At 50.7% G+C, this 13,604-nt stretch overlaps 1 long non-coding RNA gene across 1 annotated transcript; it reads right to left on the bottom strand.

Moving 5' to 3' along the window:
- Window positions 1-10,286: 10,286 nt before the first annotated feature.
- Window positions 10,287-12,354, bottom strand: LOC142765716 (uncharacterized). Its single transcript, XR_012884365.1, has 2 exons — window positions 11,953-12,354; window positions 10,287-11,542 (listed from the first exon to the last, which is right to left on the bottom strand). It is a non-coding gene; the product is annotated as an uncharacterized LOC142765716 (long non-coding RNA).
- Between the last annotated feature and the right edge of the window lie 1,250 nt (window positions 12,355-13,604).

The following is a 13,604-nucleotide window of genomic DNA, read 5'->3' as shown; positions in this document are numbered from 1 at the left end:
TATTTTAGGAGAAGTGTCGCGCATGTCATCGACGCCTTTCGCCAGTGTGGCTGCTAGTCCTGCTGCATCTCTATTTAGGACATCGTTTAAACCGCCTGAAATTATCACTAGGTTTCGTCTATCAGCTGTCGTTTTGAGCTTTGCGCTCGCTTGCCTCATGACTGCTTCCAGCTTGCGTCCGGGGAACGCCCCTACTGCTACCCTCTTGTCACCTCTTACCCTCTCTTTGATGGCTTCTGTGCATCGATTTAAATTCGAGTCCCCGGCGATTATCACATGCTGCGACTTTTCAGCTGGAGCGTTCTGCACCTGGGGGCTACTTGCACCTGTGACGCCGGCTGCTTTGTTCCCTCCCTGCCCCACCACTACCTCACTGAAGCTGGGCCTTGCGACAGTTGAACCGGCTAAACCTGTTTTTTCCAAACTTGCCTGCTTTTCCTTCTCCACCGTTCTGGTTGCCGGCTCCCTACTGTTCTCTCGGTAGGTCGCTTCTTTGTTCAGCTTCGCTAGCGCTCCCTCGGCGGACTTCAGTCTTTCTCCCATTGCCCTCGTTTTCTCTTGCTCTGTCGCCAACTCAGTCTCGAGCTTGGCGATTCTCACCAGCAGTTCACTCTGGGCAACCATCATTTTCTCCATTTTTTCCTCGACCTCACATTGCCTACACTTCGCGTCAGCCTCTTGTCCATCCGCTTCTACGCTTGGGTCCACTTTAAAACCCACTCCACATCCTGAACACTTTACAGTCTTTTTAACCATGCCTTTCTGACACCAATTGTCCCTATACTCGATAATTACTAAACTCGAGCCCTGCACTACGAGAAAAAAAAAGTCTAAGCTCTACTACAAAGATGTGTGTGTTCAATGTACGCGCACCTCCCCCACGGGGTGGCACGGGGTGGCATGATAGTGTCGGTCGCGAGCGCCACCACGCGGAGCTTGTTTAAAACTGAAGGCAGGCCAATTCCGCTGGGAGCGCGAGCCATTCCTCAGGCATATTTCTAGAGGAGGCGTTGCCTATAGCAACACTAGAGTGCCTAGAATATTTCTCCTAGTGTCGTGAACGGGCCGGCCGAGGGGAAATGGTATGCAATACAGCCGTCAGGTGGCAGTACCGCTCTCTAGCGCGCTGCTTTTTCGGCAAGCTGGGGAGGCAGCAAGCCGGAGCAGACGCTTTGCGTTGAAATTGCAGTGGTGGTTTCATGGCTTAGCACGCGATTGCCTTGTTATCCTGCGTTTTCCATGCAGACTGTAAATAAAGCGTGTGAATTTGAACGAAATGTATGCGAGCTCTCTGCCTTGTTGAGATTTTGTGTCCTCCTACCGTGCCGCCTATTCATAGATTGGCCGCTCGCGCGTTACCAATGCTACTTTTTAAATTGCGGTAATTAAGGGGTGGCCAACCGGGGGCTCCCAGCGGTACGACTGTTCAACACAAAAAATCACATATTTCTCTCCTCATCCGCGACCACCATTCCCTCCTGTAGGCTGCTGTCGCGACTTTGTTGTCATGTGCAGAATCGCAGGCACTGTACAAACCCTCTTCTCGCAACTTTTTATATATACAATGTATTATGAACACTTACTTTCCCTGCACTCGGTGGCAGGCCTGGACGCACCCACGTACAAGGGTCATTATCTCTTCGATTGGCCTTTCACGCCTCGAAGTAATCAGAAAAATAAATAATGCCAAAGCAATGACAGTGCTGATTTTCTGACAGTGCTGATTCCGCTGATCTTGAATCAGTCTCCTCAGGTACTTGCACCTCAAGCAAGCTTTCCCATCCTGCGTAGTAACCAAGCACTTGGGCGAAAAACATCCGCTTCCGAAACGGACGCACTTAGTGCCAGCGGCAGGCTCAATTTCGCAGCCGCAACAAAGAAGCAGATCGTCGGCCCTTTTCAGCGAAGCGAGTGCGTCAGTTTCGGTGCTGACATAGTGCTCTTCCACATTTATGCCGCGGCAGTAAGTACTGCAAAGGTACCCATCTGCAGCACCTACTTCCTTGCTTGACGAAAACACTACGTGTTTCAACACGCACACGTCACCCGGCACTGTATTGTAGTGCCATGCGAAGCACAATGCTTCTGGGTTACTGGGCAAGCAAATTTTGCTGCAAAATGCCGACGGCGGCGTTATGCTGTGAAACGGGTGCGGCGCCTGTGCTGTTTTCTCGCCAGCGGCAGCATCGTCACAGGCCTGGGAAGTCGTGGGTTCATTCAGCGCTTTACGCTTAGCAGGCGGAGCTGTGCAGTCAGCAATATTCCTCTCTTTTCTTTTTCGAGGCACTGGTTTAGTCAGGTAAGCGGGGCCATCCGGGAAAATGGTAGGAACGGCGTCCGGCGTTAGCGATGGTCGTTCACGGTCGAATTCGACGTCCTCGCCGTTGATGACATGCTTGAAAGTTCTTTGGATGTAGCGATCATCAAAATGACGAGAACACGCTACACAAGTTTCGTCTAGAACTTTGTCACCTCTTTTGATGTTTCGCGCCCATTCTTGAAGACGAACAGGGTCTGCCGGAGCCCTGAACAGAGACACCTTCTCCTTGAAAGACTTGTACCCGCCTTTGCACAAAGGCACAAAGCACGTTCTTCCTTTTTTTTTTTTCAGGCATAGTCACACACAATCGCTGCACGAGAATTCACGGTACATATTCGAAACGTAGCGAGAACACGCTTCACCACACAGACAATTCGCCACCCGACACAACGTTGAAAGGCCCGGCCGGCACGCAAACTGACGCGCCAGTTGCAAGTAGCGCCCCCTAACGCTGAATCCAAATCAATTTCCCAGTCGCCGATGGGGAAGGCGCCTGTTCATGACACTAGGAGAACATTCTAGGCACTCTAGCAACACTCTCGGCAGCCGACGGCTCTCCGCTAGACGGCGTTGTCGGCGATCCTGCCACGCGCTCGCGCGATTCGTATAACTTTGTGGCCGAGCGTAAAACCGGAATTTCGTCGTTCGTGTCTTCAGGTGCGATGTCCGGGTGCCCTAAACACGACAAACTTTTTGAAGCACCGTCTTTCATGTGCCAAAATGCGTCACTGCAAGGCTCACGTGACCGAGATTAACTTTACAATCGTCATTACGATTGGTCGTAAGCAAACTCGTAATCATCGTGCCCTATCCGCATCTCAAGGTATGTATCCTTTCCCCCAAATCTATTCGAAAAGGGTAAACCAGCTAAATGTGAGAATTGTGGATCGGCGATGAGGCATTCGTCCTAACAGCTCAACTTGTGCGTCCCGTGTACAATATTACGAGAAGCTGAGATATAGAACACTCCCGCTGTGGTCGGACATAACTTTATACAAGTCCGTATAAACCTTCTACGAACATCCACCTTCTACGAGGTGGATGTTCGCACGTATGCACCAACGGGCGCGCACTACACACACAGACGTGGATCGACGAAAAACGGGAGAAGGCCCAACGCCACCTATATATATTGGGAGTTCGCGCATTTTTTTATCTGCAGAATTGCGCGTATACTGATGCCGACCAAGCTGAAATTTCACTGTCGAGCCCATGTTCTGCGGCCAATGCTCCATTGACTCAGGCATATACTATTCTCTCATTCGGTCAAAGAACGAAAACAACACCTACCGCTTTCGGCTCCATACGCAGATGACTGCTCCTCTGTAAGAAAAAAAAAAGAAGAAAACCGATGGTTACTCGTGATTTTGCTACGCATCGCGTGTCGTTTTCTGGAGCGACGTCAATGCTATAGAATGCAACTGCCGGAGTTTTACGTCCAAAAACAACGATACAATTACGAGGGGACGCCGTAATCGAGTACTCCGGAGAATTTCAACCCTCTGGTATTCTCTAAGAACGTGCACCAGAATCTAAGTATACCCAGGCCCTCAGCGTTTCGTCTCCTCTAAAATGCGGCCGCCGCGACCGGGGTTCGGTCCCACGACCTTCGCTTCAGCAGTTCACCGCTACAACAACTGTGAACCACCGTGGCGGGCGACGTTCGTTTTGTGTAATCTTCATAGTAACATGCATATTTAATGCTTTATAGTAAATCGCGCACTCGACGCAGAAGGCTTAGATTAGTATATATTATTGATCCAGATAAAGGTTTCATTTTAACGATTGAATGAATGATTTATTGCTTGATTGACTGATTGATTCAATGATGGGTTGATTGATTAAATGATTGATCGATTGGTTAAACGATTGATCGATTGATTGGTTGATCGATTGAATAAATGATTGGTTGATCGATTGAATGAATGATTGACTGGTTGATCGATTGAATAATTGATTGATTGGTTGAACGATTGAATAAATGATTGATCGATTGGTTGAACGATTGAATAAATGATTGATCGATTGGTTGACGATTGAATAAATGATTGATTGATTGATCGATTGAATAAATGATTGATCGATCGATTGGTTGATCGATTGAATAAATGATTGAACGATTGATTGGTTGGCGATTGAATAAATGATTGGTTGATCGCTTGAATAAATAATCGATTGATTGATTGGTTGATTGATTGATTGATTCGTGGTTATGGGTGGCGCCGGCGGAGCACTGCTTGCAATGCCTTGATTTAAAGCACGGCGCGAAACGACCGCAGGCCGGACCTGGCCAGCACGCATCAAGGATTGCTGTGCTCCGCTGCAGCCCCAACGAGAAGAGCCGGCCTGAACGACTGTCTACTGGATGCGGTCACCACGGACACGCCACCAGTAACCACGCGCTCCAAATATCGAGTTTCGATACCAAGTACCACTGTGGAATCTCTTAAAGGTCATAGCGGTTAAACGCAGTTGGGAAGCGCAATGGTGCTCATAGACTCAATGCTCAAGGTATACCTCACAAAGCAATTTCATTTGGTCATATTGATATTGGTAAATTGCAAGTAAGCGTTGATTAAGCGCGAATTCGATGCTCTTGCTCATATTGTTCATGGCTGTATGTGCACGCATGTTAGTCACGCTGGACATAAACTTACCCATGCTGAATGAGCGTTCGAGGTTTCCCTATAGCTACGCGACTGGTGAGGTGTCTCTAGCAACCTGCAACAAAATAAAGAAAAAAAAGAACGCATGCTACATTGGAGGTTAGGCACACGGCCACGTCATGCTATTGCGTCTTAGTTTATTCGGATCAAAAGGCACACGTGCTTTCAAGAACAAATATTGACTGATAACATATAAACGTCACTCCGTGACGAAACCCCGAATTTTTAACACCATTTGGCATCGATACGACGTACGCATGACAGGCACATGCGTGAACAGTGTTCTCCACGAGGCGGAGTGGTCGAAGTGGACGAAGTCGTTGCCCATTCTTTGTGGCATTTCATTGTTCCGCGTAAGGCTATATACACTCAAACCTCTATAAAACGAACCCTGATATAACGAATTATTCGTTAAAACGAAGTAAATGTAGAATATCCATGTCATAAATACGGTGCTACAAATATATGTTTAAGACTAATTTTATGACATGACGAAGCATTTTCGTGGCCAGTCTGACTGTCATAATGAAGCTTGAGTGTAGTTTCACGTCACAAAAACAAGAGACATGTTGCGATACTAAGCATGAGTATGATGGCTCGATTCCCGTCAAGAGAGGAAGGAAAAGATTAAGATTTAACATTGCACACGGAGAAAGAAAGAAGAAAGAAAGAAAAAACGAAAGAAAGAAAGATGAGGCACGCAAACGCAAAGATATTCGCCGTTTACCAACTGTGGCCGTTAAGGCCTGACCACACGAACGCATTGCAGCGCGTGGTTTTCGAGACCAGGGGGCGTCAAGATGAGCGGACGCCGACGCATCGGCTCCGCCTTCTGCTATACTTCTTGCTGGTCTGCTGAGTTCAATCTTCCCTAATTTTTCATCAACGTTTTCACTAAGCTTAGGGGAACACCCTGATGCCAATTTTGGCCCGGGCCACTCCACTTTTCTCCCTTTCCAACCACCGTTTCGCCTTCACTCGCTAAGCCTCGAGTAGGCCTAACACGGCTACGGACCCCTGTGCTGGCGCGTGCCACCCCTGCGCCGTCATCATGTCCGAAGCCATGGTGGATGGAGAAACGATCACTGAAGAGGAAGCCAGTGCGCCTGGCTGGATCGACGCAATCCGACGCCGAGCAAAGTCATCAACTACTACCACTGGCAAGCCAGCCGGCGCCCGCATTGGCGCCCGGCGAACCGGAGCTGTGACGTTGCAGCCTGCTGGGTTGCAGCCGCCAGCCGACTCCCCCCGCTTCCAACGGATCACCACCGTGTCATCGTTCGCCCCGGAGGTGGCCTGGATGTACGTAGGTGCAACAAGTTTCAGTTCTTGCAAGCTCTACTACTCGCTGCACGACTCCCGCCAACGGCGGCAGAGGAAGATATTGTTTGCACTAACGACACGCAGAATATCTTTGTGATCAGCACGCCGAACCTACAAACGGCCGAAACGTACGCCAAAGTGCGAGGAATTGTTCTCATGGAGCGAGAACATCCAGTATCCGCTTACGTAGCAGCGTCTGGCACCACCAGCCGAGGCGTAGTCCTAGGGGTCGACGCTGACCTCCCAGACTCAGAGCTACAACGCCTGTTCGTCTCATCACATAACCCAACGTTGATGGGGGTACGACGAATCAAGGATACAACCACCATCATCCTTCTCTTCGATGGACTTAAAGTCCCCAACTATGTGCGCTGCGGCATGCTCCTGCTGCGTTGCACGCTCTACAAGCGACAGATCGACACCTGTCGCAACTGCGGCCGCGTCGGGCATCGAACAGACGTCTGCCCTACCCCATCTGAGAAAGTGTGTGAACACTGTGGTATCAAACCAACCGGACCTGGCCATGAGTGTGTGACACCCGAGTGCGCGTTGTGCGGCCAGGCCCACATTACGGGCGACCGCACATGCCCAAATCGCTATCAAGTCCCTTACGTCGTTCGATGTCGACGCCGCCGCAGACGCCGGCGTAACAACAACCAACAGACCCAAGGAGACTCGGCCACGCAACAGCCGACGCCCAAGCAACCATCCCCGACTCCACCGACGAAGCACCTGCCTAACACGTAATACTCAATCGAGTCACAAAATTTGTTGAGGAGCGCCAGATTCTACCGATCAACCAAATTAGCTTTCGTTCGTCCCTCTCCACGCAAGATGTTATGCTGATGCTCAACTATGAGCTCATGGATAAGGTCACCAGAGACACTAGAGCCATTCTAGCGCTCGACCTCGAGAAGGCATTCGACCACGTCAAGCACTCTCATATCCTCGACTCGATTCGCGAAGCAGGATTAGGTACGCGTTTCTACAACTATGTTAGATCGTTCTTGCGCGACAGGACGGCTACAATCAAACTCGGCTAGATGGGCTCGAAGAAATTCAACCTGGGACCGAGGGGCACACCCCAAGGGGCCGTGATCTCTCCGTTCCTGTTCAAACTCTCCATGCGCGCTCTGTCGCAACAACTCTCACAGATCGACGGCATCAGTCACGCCTTCTACGCAGACGACATCACCGTCTGGTGTACTAGCGGCAGTGACGGCCATATCGAGGAGCGACTGCAAGACGCGGTAAACATGATACAAATATTCTTACGGCAGGCCGGTCTTTCGCTACCAGCAGAGAAATCAGAATTACTTCTATACCGCCCGAAACACAAGGCACGCAGAGACGCATACGCGGGGATCAATGTCCTGACGGCGGATGGTACACCCATCCCCACGGTGGACCAAGTTCGCATACTAGGCATGCTAATTCAGGCCAACGGTCATATTTTACTTCAGTATTTCTCATATTTCCACGAAGGCCGTATCAATGGCTAAATTAATTAACAGAGTAGCTAACAGGCGTGGTGGACTATCTGAGGAGAATCTCCGCAGACTGTTTCACGCTTTCCTCATGAGCCACATCAACTATGTGGCTCCCGCCCACCTGTGGCAAAAAGGAGACATACGCCGTCTCGACGTGATCATCCGCCGGTCCGTTAAACAGGTGCTCGGGTTACCTGGCGGCACCCGTACGGTCAAGCTCAATGAGCTAGGCATTCATAACACATTCAACGAAATCGTAGAAGCTCAAAAAGTATCTCAAATTGTAAGGCTGTCTTCCACTGCAGCTGGGCGACGGTTACTAGCCCACCTCGGGCTCAAATCTCCCGTATCCCAAGAATGTCCGCAGCAGCTCCCCGAAGACCTGCGCGCAAAATTTACAGTGTCCCCGATACCCCGTAACATGCATCCCACACATAACGTTGGAAGACGTCAGGCACGGGCGCAAGCCCTACTCAGTACAGCAGCCGCTATGGAGGATAACGTGGCCTTCGTAGATGCAGCGAAGTACAGCTCTACGTACCACTTTGTCCCGGTGGCTACAACACTCAAAGGTGAACACTTGTCGTCTGTGACTTTATTAAATTCGAACGCTGATCGCGCCGAGCAGGTCGCTGTGGTACTAGCTCTCGCTGCCACCGATCGCACCGTTATTTACACGGATTCGCGCGCAGCCGCACGGGCCTTCATGACGGGCTCAGTTTGTCGGGAAGCCGCGCGCGTTCTCTCTGCTGCCAATTGGTCAGACAAAAAGCACATAATCTGGCTCCCGGCACACGCTGGCCGACACGTTCACGAAACCATCCTTAATGCCAACGAGTTGACTCACTCCCGGGCGCGAGGTCTCACGTTCCACGCCGGGGAGAACCTCTCGAAGGCTTAGGACGTCACTTGTTTCTTCAGAGACCCGTTGCTAACTTTTAATGAAATTTGCAAACACTACCATTTGGAGCGGCGGAAATACTTACTCCCGCACCGACACTTAACAAGACCTCAGTCCATAACTCTACGACTCTTACAGACGGAGGCGTATGCATCGCCTCTAACTTGCTCTAAATACATAGATGGCATAGATCCGGGGTGCCCACGCTGTGGTCATCCCAAATGTACTCTCCAACACATGCTGTGGCAATGCCCTGCGTTGCGCGAGAGCAGCGAGTCTCCCTCTACGGAGACGGACTGGACCTGTCTCCTCACAAGCCATGACAAAGGAGACCAGCTTAGGGCCATCCAGAGGGCCCACGACATAGCCGTAGAGTTTAACCTCCCCGTCCCGTCGTGGGAGTGGCCCACCGGTGTTGCACCCTAAGGGGGATTGAGCACCGCCTCCGGATATTAATAAAGTTCTTTGCCTGTCTGCCTGCGTGGTTTTCGAGGCGGTTTCCGTAGGGAGAGGGAAAAGATCCTCGTGAAAAAGCAACGCCACCGAGACTGGAAAGAATTTCCTCTAGGTGGTGTTGGAAAAAGCCGCGCACTGACACTCTGCGACGCGTACGTGTAGTCAGGAGTTGACGGTAGCAAGCGGGGCCGCGCAACGCCACCGAGACTGACTCAAAAAGAATTTCCTCTAGGTGGTGTTGGGCAGCGCCAAATAACTGGGAGAGGAGACGGCAGTCACTCCGACTCCCCTGCGTGCAGACGCCACTTGACGCGGATTCTCCTACCGCTGAGGACGGGCCCCTTGCCACCCCTACCCTTGCTTCTGAACTGCTGCTCGTGCTGATGACGACCGTGCCACTGCTCACTTAATATTTTCCCTTTCCACTTTTCTCCCTTTTCCCTTCCCCGCAGGCACTGCGCCGTGCTCCCGACCAGGTTGCAGAAATTAGGTGCCTTTTCTCATATTCTAACCACTACCACCACCACCACGCAGATTCAAGGCCAATCCAATACAGGTGAAGTTTGTTGTGTCGGCAGGCGGCGTCCGAACGACGGCAAGGGGACCGACAACTGGACGCGGAACTCTGCGCGCGCCGGCAATCGGCCCACCAACACGAGCGAGCCAAACCGTCACCCCCGGAAGCTTTTCAGGCCTGCGCGTCACGTGACGTGACGTCGACGACGTCACATCGCGCCGGCCGGCCGGCCGCCCTTCGCTGGGTGGCTGCGCCAGCCGCGAGCGCTTGCCGCGAGCGCCCTTCACGCCTACCGACTCGGGCGAGGTTCCTTGACACCATGTCCGCACGATTTATCAAGGTATCCATTGATTGTATGGTTTAACGCGCCGACGCAACGCAGGCGATGAAGCGCGCCGTAGGGGAGGGCTCAGGATCAAGTTTTACTACCTGGGAATCTTTATTGTGTGCCGAAATCTCGTACACACGGGCGTTTTTGCTTTTCGCCTCCATCAGAAATGCGGCCGCCGCAGCCGGGTATCGAAACTGCGCCCTAGTGCTCAGCAGCGCTACGCCTTAGCCACTGAGCCACCGTTGCGGGGGAACTTATCAAGGTATCAAGAAATATTGAATATCGTGAATGGAATAATGCGTATTTATTTATCACAGCCAGACGCCGTCTGTACAAATATCACAGTGCACATTGTTCTCGGTCCAGGCAGACGACAGGCAACACAAGATGTTGCCCTTAATGCTGAAAATATGCCAAAAGTACAAAACACAATATCTTGCCACATAAAACTCAGAAAACAAAACAGATTGTAACAGCAAAAACATCCCCGAGCTTTGGAACAGAAAAAGCACACTTTCATTTAAATTGTAGGTTAGAGGAAAACATACCATTCGTTTATCATAGTAGCAGTAGCAACACAAGGTATCAGGTTCAAACACTTGCCAAAAAATACAATACATAAGAACACTGGTGACTAAATTGTGGTCCACAGCATGATAAATGACAGAAAGAAAAGTAATTGTACTGCCACAGGTAGGTGCATGTTCTAGGGAAAAAATCAAGCAAAAATCTAAGAAAAAACAAATCACAGTGCACAACATGTCTGTACACAGAGTGCACAAGGAAAGTGTACACAGCTTAGGTACCAAAACGGACTGTACAACTGCTACAGTGGGCACCGAGGCAGTTCGAGTTAAAAAAAAAAGAAAAAAGTACAGCACCTTTAAAAGCTAACAACTTGTAAAGAGATACAAAACTGGAAACAAGGCTCAAACAAGGGAATGTATTGCTTGAGCCAGGTGGCAATAAGTGCAGCGCTCCTCAGACAGCATCGACAGGTTGTTCAAAATTTCCAACAAGGAACTTACTTTTTGAACTGAGTCTGGTACAACAGCGCTACCAAGGTTCTTGATTGGTGAACCTTGATAGCAGGCAAAGACTTCAAGGTTTGCAAACACGGTCAATGACGCATTCAAACAAGGTTCACGATAGTCGATAATGTTCAAAAACATGGAGCACTCTTCTTTATGAATCACAGTCCACTTCGGAGACACTGACACCCCTTGCAGGCGAGCCCTTAGTTCTTCGAGGGACGAAAACCGGTCTCGTTCTTGCTCCGCTTCATATGACGCCAGCGACTCTTCTACAGCACGGGCGAGTTGGGAGGCTTCTTGTCGGCTCCTCTTGGCGTCAGGGGTTTCTCTCGTGCTCTGGTCTCGTACTGATAGGTAGGACGGACAGCCGGGAAATACCGTTGAGACAGATCCAGGACGCAACCGTGGTACTGGGAGTGCAACTTCAATAACTCTCCCTGTCCTTGGATCCGTCTACGATGTCGTCTTCTCAATGCATGAAGCGTCGAAATGATCCGCGCACACCTGCACAAACGTTTCAAGAACGTCTGAGACGCCACTTCTCAAAAGAAAAAAATGCGCTCCCGTTTGCATGACCGTGTTTACAGTCCGTGTAGCTAAAACAAAGTCTACCTACGTTTCGCAAGCATCTAAATAAAAGCGCTGCGCTAAGCGGTACAAGCAACATGAAAGGAAACACGGGAGCGTGATGTCACCGCACTCCACGAAGCGCTTCCACCGAGAGCTTGCAAGAATGGACGACACCACGGCACTGTTAGTGAACAAAGCGCAGCTGACCATCCTTGCTGCGAACGCTGCTGGCGTCAGCGCTTCGCGAGGCCCGGCGGCCACACGCTCAAGTATTTCCCATCATAGGTGATTTCTACCCGAACAAGCAACGACAAGCTAAGAACAGGAGCATCTCAAATTCTTACCTTAGTGCACGAAGTCGGCACGAAGTCCTTCCTAGGAATGGCGCGTAGCCATTGTTTGAGAGCGTCGGCGTCTTTAGGGAAGGAAAACACTTGTATCTTCTTTCCTGTTTTGTAGTTGCCGGTGCATCCGGGTACACAACACTTATTCGGCATTGTCGCATCACTCCAGCATCACGCACGGAAACGAAATTGCCGCAAAACAACAACGGAAAGCAACAAACGTGAAACACCGTCAACACCACGCCGCCGAACCGTCACCACCGCCGCCCGCGCTGCGCTCGCTGCCGCTGCGGCTTCCCCGAGAGTCGGCCGGCCGGACATGACGTCAGATTGCTGGGCGCAGGCCTGAAAAGATTTTCCGGGGGTGACGGCCAAACGCACTCCGCGGAAGCCCAACGACGACTCGACTCACTAGCAGCAGTTTATTAAAACTACACCACGGAGCCACGGAGCGACGCGTGCACACGTAATTGGCTACTGACAATCCCGTGTGCCAGTCTGCAACGACATCTATCTATAAAGCCCACAATCACACGACACACAGTGCGCATCCCTCTCAAGGATGACGCCACAACACCACAAAGTTCGTTGGGATTGCCTGTTCCTTTTACAGGTGTAACAAAAGACCCACACTGTAAGGTGCTTGCAAATACACAGCACCACAGGAAGAATGACTTCTCTCACGTAAACGAAGAAGTCTCGCTATAGATGACTTCGCGATCAGGGGATGACAATCGATATTGTTCACGATCGCCAAGTCATATGTGTACTCTGTCGTAGCGAAGGGCTACTTAGTACGCATGCTTTTCCATAAATCCTAGGTTTGCGCGTCCTTGAGAACAGCGCTTTTTAACTGCCTATGGCTCAGAAAGCAAGTACACCAAGCATACATATTTAACAGACATTACATGGACAGGTCTCCGATTTTTTTTTTTTTTTTTCCTCCATGCGACCCACGTCCTATCAACGGCGACGGGAACGCGCGAGACACGGGAAGACAAAAAAAACCGACGAGGACTAGCGCCGACTTTCAACTGAAGTTTATTAATGGAAACATGAAAAAATACGAAAATATGATAGCACACGTGATCAGCGCTCAATCATTTGCACAAATGAACGAGCTGTGATCACGCGTGCTACCTTGCTTTCGTTTTCTATGTTCACGGTAGTAAATTTCAGTCAGCGCTAGTCCTCGTCGGTTCCTTGTCCTCGTGCGTTTCACGCGTTGTTCACGTCGCTGTTTCCGGGTCTGCGTCCACTAATGGGCGACGCGAGCCTCTCTGCACGTAGAACGAGACACGCAATCATCGCTATCTCCCCCCCCCCCCCCAAAAAAAAAAAGAGTGTTGCTCCTACCACACTCCTCAAGGTGCAGGACCCAGGCTGACACTCTCAGACTTCCATCATAGCCTCCGGGATGACGGGTGCGAACCCGCCACGCGCCCGCCATCTCGGAGGTCATGTTTGTACAAGCGCTTTCCCGAGCCCAGCGGCACTACACACTAGAGTACCCCGAACGGTTCCCAAGTCCGAACTGCACCCAGTGTGGTGGTTACGCGAACTTCGAGCGTTTCCGTTAAATTTTCCGGTAAGGCCGCGTCTTCCAGTCCCCCTCTCAACCAACAAGAAGTGGTTAAAAAAAAAACTTATTG

Source organism: Rhipicephalus microplus, chromosome 6 (assembly GCF_043290135.1).
Source record: "Rhipicephalus microplus isolate Deutch F79 chromosome 6, USDA_Rmic, whole genome shotgun sequence".
NCBI classification, from domain to species: domain Eukaryota; kingdom Metazoa; phylum Arthropoda; class Arachnida; order Ixodida; family Ixodidae; genus Rhipicephalus; species Rhipicephalus microplus.
Note: the sequence above shows the minus strand (reverse complement) of the source record. Positions and strands in the feature narration are given on the sequence as shown.